Genomic DNA, 6762 nt, shown 5'->3' with positions numbered 1-6762 from the left:
GGTATTGATGACCTATGGCCAGGTACATTTTCCTTGGTGGCAATGGGGCTGAGGTAAACCTAACCCCTCAAACTCTCAGGTTCCTAATTATTATGTTATTATGTTTAAGTATGGGGTCACCATGAGTCAGAATTGACCATGACAGTGAATTGAATGAACAATTAAGTACCTGCTATAAGAAGTCCTAGAGGAGCCCTGGTGACATAGCGGTTACACATTGGGCTGTGATCTGCTGGTTCAAAACCATCAGTGGCTCCTCAGCAGAAAGACGGGCTTTCTACCCCCGTAACCAATTAGAGTCATGGAACCTCACAGGGAAAGTTCTACCCCGTCCTATAGGGTCACTGTGAGTCAGAATGGACTCGATGGCAGTGAATTTTGGCGTTAGTGAAGCAGTGAGATAAGCATTGGGCTGCTAACCATAGGTTGGACATTCGAACCCATCAGCCACTCTACAGGAGAAAGATGAGGCTGTCTGCTCCTGTAAAGAGTTACAGTCCACCATCCTTTTCTTGGGGTTGCACTACTATCCAATGAATGCACAGCGAGGGCAGTACTGCTAACACCTACGCAACACACTCGCATTAGTTAAAGCTCTGCTTTATTTTTGATGCAATTTTTTGGAAAAAAGAAAAAACAAAGAGTTACAGTATTGGAAACACTGGGGAACAGTTCTACTCTGTTCTATAGGGCCACTAGAAGTTGGAGTTGACTCAGTTGAAGTTAGTCTTGGCATTGGGCCTCTCTTCAAGAACTCCCTGAACTCAAAAACATTTTGTTCTAATAACCTGGCATTCCGTGATGCTCAGCTTCCAGACATGTTCGCTGATGACAAAATGGGTGCATAGCAAATGTGGTAAAGAAAGCTGATGGTGCCCGGCTATCAAAAGATACAGCATCTGGGGTCTTAAAGGCTTGAAGATAAACAAGTGGCCATCTAGTTGAGAAGCAACAAAGTCCACATGGAAGAAGCACACCATGAGGTGTTGATAGGATCAGGCATCAAAGACCCAGAACAAAAAATCATATCATTGTGAATTAGGGGGAGGAGGGAGTGGAGACCCAAAGCCCATCTGTAGATATCCCCTCACAGAAGGGTCACAAGGAAGAGACAAGCCAGTCAGGGTGCAGTAGAGCACTGATGAAATATACAACTTTCCTCTAGTTCTTTAATGCTTCCTCCACCCCACCCACTCACCCCATGACCCCAATTCTACCTTACAAATCCGGCCAGACCAGAGCATGTACACTGGTACAGATAAGAGCTAGAAACACTGGGAATTCAGGACAGATAAACCCCTCAGGACCAATAATGAGTAGCAATACCAGGAGGAGAAGTGGAAGGCGAGGGGAAAAGAGGAAACCGATCACAATGATCTACATATAACCCCCTCCCTGGGGGACAGACAACAGAAAAGTGGGTGAAGGGAGACATCGGTCAGTGTAAGATATGAAAAAATAATAATAATTTATAAATTATCAAGTGTTCATGAGGGAGGGAGGGTGGGGGAAGGAGAGGAAAAAATGAGGAGCTGATACCAAGGGCTCAAGTAGAAAGCAAATGTTTTGAAAATGATGATGGCAACAAATGTGCTTGACACAATGGATGGATGGATGGATTGTGATAAGAGCTATATGAGCCCCCAATAAAATGATTTTAAAAAAAGAATGCAATATGGGGAAAATAAATGAGTCTTGGTTTGGTATATGTCAGACAGTAATCTGTGGGATATAAAAAGGCGTTTCCCCAGCTTGCCTCCCCCAAATATAAGTCAGACCTAGGACACTGCTTGCAGCTAATGGTAAATGATTTTCAAGTTATCTCCCTGAAGGCATCAGCCATCCAGAGCAATCAGATTACTGTCTGGTCTCACTCCCTGTTGTTAAAGACAGTAGATTGCTTTCCCTGGAGGGCTCAGAATAAACCAAGTCACCAGCTCAAGGATGGTTAGGCTGCCATGATGAATCTAGGATCCGCCCATCTTGTCACATGTGTACCCTTAATCCGTCCTCTTCCTATAGCATGTACACCCCTAGATCATCGCCCTCCCATTGCTGTATTGCCTGTGGTACAACCCCTTCCTGTGACATAGGTCGTTACCTGTAATCAGGGGACTTGCATGCCCCTAGAGATATATAAGCCTTGATTAGAAATAAATCTCTCTCCTTGGTGTTCCCCTCCTTCCCTCTCCCTCCTTCCCTCCTTCCCCACCCCTTCTCCCTGGCTCTCCTCCCCTCTCTTCCTCTTGCACCTCCACATGGACCATCAAGAGGGGCTGGTTCCCCTGCCACTAATCTTATATAGTTAACTTCATTTTACTGCTGAGGAAACAGGCTCCAGTGACTTCCTGAGAAGATCAGGAATGTCACTGAGATCTGTTTGATGACAACACCCCACCCACCCCTACACCCCTACTGTCTCCCGATGGATTCAGTGGCAGGACATCAGAACCCAAGACGGTGAACCTCTCAGTGGATACTCAATGTGACTGTCTTCATTTTTTAATTGAACCATTTCTCTCTTCGGCTTCTTCCTTCCCTACCTTGCTTCTCCTCCTTACTCGCCATTCCTCTTTTCTGTGGGCTCTGCTTCATCAGCTCACCTCCTTACAACGTCCTTCATTTCATTGCCCCTCGTCCTGCCAATTTAACTCCCTCATCACCCCCTGATTTATCTTGTCTTCTCTCCACCTGCTCATTGTCTTCAGACAGCTCATTGAAGAAGTTGTTGATCTCAATTATTTATTCCAATGAATCAATAATTATGCTTCACAGGAAACCCTGCTGGGGAGGGGGTGGTTTTAAAACAAAGTTAATGTATTTCATACAAATCAAAAATAACTCCCAAGCAATTTAATAGCCACAATGAGCAAGTCCCTGCTCAGCCATCCAGGGGGACGCACTCTGCCTTGCCCGCCTCCCCAGGATCAGTACTCAGAGATACCAAAGGTCCCTTCCAAAATGAGCAAGGCTGTGAGAATCCAATTTTTCGGTTTCCTAGGTCACCAGTGGGCTCAAACCTAAGAACAATTGTGAGGATGGTGCAGGATTGGGTAGTGCGGCTATGAGTCAGAGCCAATTGGACGGCACCCAGCAACAGTAGATCATCGATGGGATGAGAGCATAGCTGACGAATCACATGGTCTTTCATTTACTACTTGCCAACGTCATTGCGGCTCATCACACAGGCCGTCCATGTTTGTTTATGTTGCACGGCAGCAGCAGCAGTCAGAGGCACCCACCGACCTATTTTTCTCCATCTGTGTTCTCCCTACCAGCCTCAGGAAGTCCTTCTTCCCCCTGTTCTCCGTGTACAGATTAGAGGATGCATACCTCAGGGCTTCCCCTCCATTCCCTTCCTGGGCCCTGTGAAACAGTATCGATTGCAGGACAGCCGTATCAGCAGAGTGAGTGCGTGAGCTGGCTCTCCTGGAGATTTCAACACCTTCCGCCCTGGTCATCTACTGTGCCAAGGATTCTCTTCTGTTTCCACCTGGAGCGGGCTTTCCTGGACCAGCTTTCAGGCAGGTCTTCCCTGTCTGGGTCCTATACTAGTCAAATGCCATCCCCCACAAAATCCTACTTGTCCTGTCAATGACAGTCGTAGCTCAGGTGTAGACTGTCCACAAAAGCATCACCTAGAGGGCTGGATAAAATAAAGTTCTGCTCCAGTAGTTCTAAGGCCCAAGCACGTGGATTTCTCCCGTGTTTCCTGGTGCTCTGCCCGCTCTACTGGATCCTTTCTCCTCGCTCTTCATAGGGCCACGTTTCAGTCTCAGAAACCGACAGGGCAGTTGTACCCTGCCCTGTAGGGTCACTATTATGGCATCATAAACTCGATGGCAGCTAGTTTATTCATAGTGTGGACCAAAGACAAGACAGCTAAATGGGCATTACCTGGAAGCATGTTAGATGTGCAGAATCTCAGGCCTCAGCCCCGATTACTGATTCAGAATCTGCTATAGTCCAGGTGATAGGTATTGGCTTAGACGGGTGCTCTCAGGGATCTAAGCAAGCTTGGAGTTAGGAGCAGGCGGTGCTGGGCCAGTGTCTCTATCCTTCCAGTGACATGACAGAATGCCAGTCTGCAGGGTAGCATCCTCATCATTCGACTCAGCTTCCACCCTCCCTTCTCACAGGCACTCACAAGTCCCACCGTCACCGGTGAGTGATAACCTAAGCACCCATCTCTGCCAAGGCCCAGCAAGGCTCAGGTGCTTTCTCCATAAATTTCCTCATGGGAGCAGACTCTGCCCCTCTGGCTTTAGGCCCCGTGTTGGCACTTCTCTTCTCCTGTGGTATTCACCTGCCAAGGCTGCCCCATTGCCACAGTTGTTCCTCCTTGAAGAAAATGGCCCAGATGCTCCCTTAGCTTCTAGGATCTTCCTCCAGAACTCAGAGACCAATAAGATTTTTAAAAATCATTTTATTGGGGGCTCGTACATCTATCACAATCCATACATCCATCCATTGTGTCAAGCACATTTGTACATATGTTGCCATCATCATTTTCAAAACATTTGCTTTCTACTTGAGCCCTTGATGTCAGCTCCTCATTACCCCCCACTCCTTCCCCCACCCTTCCTCCCTCATGAACCCTTGATAATTTATAAATTATTATTTTTTCATGTCTTACACTGACCGATATCTCCCTTCACCCACTTTTCTGTTGTCTGTCCCCCAGGGAGGGGGTTATCCTTGTGATCAGTTCTCCCTTTGTCCCCCCACCTTCCCCTTCCCCTCCTGGTATTGCTACTCATTATTGGTCCTGAGGGGTTTATCTGTTCTGAATTCCCTGTGTTTCCAGCTCTTATCTGTACATGCTCTGGTCTGGCCGGATTTGTAAGGTAAAATTGGGGTCATGATAGCGGGGTGGGTGGGTGGGGTGGAGGAAGCATTAAAGAACTAGAGGAAAGTTGTATATTTCATCGGTGCTCTACTGCACCCTGACTGGCTTGTCTCTTCCTTGTGACCCTTCTGTGAGGGGATGTCCAATTGTCTACAGGTGGGCTTTGTTCTCCACTCTGCACTCCCCCTCATTCACATCGATATAATTTATTGTTCTGGGTCTTTGATATAAAGCACATTTGTACATTCGTTGCCCTCATCCTCAAAACATTTGCTCTCCATGTAAGCCCCTTCACTATCTCCTTCTTAACAACTCTCTTGCTCCTGGGTCTAGGAGGTTCTCACCACAGAGATCCTGGGTCCAAAGGATGTCTCTGCTATTTCTGTCTCTTCTTGGTGGTAGTGGTTAACCCTTCATGCTGGGAGTGGCTCTCTTTAAACCTTCCTGTTACCACTGAGATAATTCCAATGTATAGAGATCTTAGAGGGCAGAGTAGAACCACCCCATAGAGTTTCCAACGTTGTTATCTCATAGGGCAGACTACTGTGTCATTCACCTATGGAGTGGTTGGTGATTTTGAACTGCTGACCTTTCAGTTAACAGTGAATTACTTTAACCACTACGCAACCAGGGCTTCTTTTTTGAAGCCTAGCATTAGGCAAACCTAACCAGCCTCCTTGTTAAGGTTCTGTAAACTTTATTTGCATGGTTCTACCCACACAAAGTGTCTTGCACCTTATTTGCATTATTGGCAAGCTGCTCAGTTCTTTTAGCCACAAGTGTCTTATTTGCATAGTGCCACCCATTCCTTTGGTAGAATCACTAGATGGCTAGAAAGAGTATATAAAAGTGATTCATTTCACCACAATGATGTAATGCCATTATGCATTACAGATAAATCAATCATTAGTAATCCATGTGATTTCTCTATAAAGAAATGAGAAAACATCTTCAATAACAAGAACACAATAGATCATTCACCCTTGCCACCCTACACAATATAAGGTCTTCATGTTCAAGGCTTTGCCTCCTTTAGGAACACATGGACCAAATGGCAAAAGTATGGGCACCCCACCCCCACCCTCAACGGATTAAGAGCCTTTGCCAAGCAACTCTTCAATGTCTCAGTAATTCCCAACATGCTTTTGTCACCTAGCCTTTGATCTACATCTGTGATGAATTTACTTTTTGTTTAGGGACATGGGGAAACCTCTTATTTTAATTGCATTTTTTATTGTATTGGGGTGTTAGATTTCAGATAATCAACTTTATATTCAACAGTTTATTAATCAACCCCTCCCAAACAGTTTATCCTTTGTTCCTTGATTTCTCTTGTAAAATAGTATCTTCCATTTCACCCAAGTTAACACCTGTCCAGTCTAGCCCATTGCGCTATCCTTCCTCCCTGGCCTTCACCCACTTGACAGTCTCCAAAGGGCCCTTCCATATGAAAGTCTTATCTTGTGCTTTTCCCCCTAGGTAACAGTGGCCTCATAAAATAGTTGTCCTTTTGTAATTGGCTAATTTAACTCAGCATAATGTTTGCCAGGTCCACCCATGCTATGAGGTGTTTCGCCATTGTTTTTCAGTAATGCATAGTACTCTATTGTGGGTGGATGTGTGCCAGAGTTTCTGTATGGCTGTTGCCATCTTCTTGCTATTGTGAAGTGCTACAGTGGACACGGGTGTGCATATGTCTGTTCATGTTATGACTCTTGCAGCTTTAGGATATATACCCAGCAGAGAGATTGCTGGATCATACGGAATTTCAATTCTGAATTGTTTGAGGTAGTGCCAAATCACTCTGCACCATGCTTGAACATATTTATAGCCCCACCAGCCGTGTATGAGGGTTCCAATCCCTCCACATCCTCTCCAACATTTGATGATAATGGAATCTTACTGAGCTATAT

At 45.7% G+C, this 6762-nt stretch overlaps 1 non-coding gene across 1 annotated transcript; it reads left to right on the top strand.

Annotated features, from left to right (window-relative positions):
• Positions 1-500: 500 nt before the first annotated feature.
• Positions 501-628, top strand: LOC115871236. Its single transcript, XR_004047187.1, has one exon. It is a non-coding gene; the product is annotated as a U4atac minor spliceosomal RNA (small nuclear RNA).
• Positions 629-6762: the final 6134 nt, after the last annotated feature.

This window comes from Echinops telfairi, unplaced genomic scaffold (genome assembly GCF_000313985.2).
Source record: "Echinops telfairi isolate 266 unplaced genomic scaffold, ASM31398v2 ScPeMD7_3533;HRSCAF=4204_1, whole genome shotgun sequence".
Taxonomy (NCBI): domain Eukaryota; kingdom Metazoa; phylum Chordata; class Mammalia; order Afrosoricida; family Tenrecidae; genus Echinops; species Echinops telfairi.
This window is presented reverse-complemented; position numbering and strand designations above follow the sequence as displayed.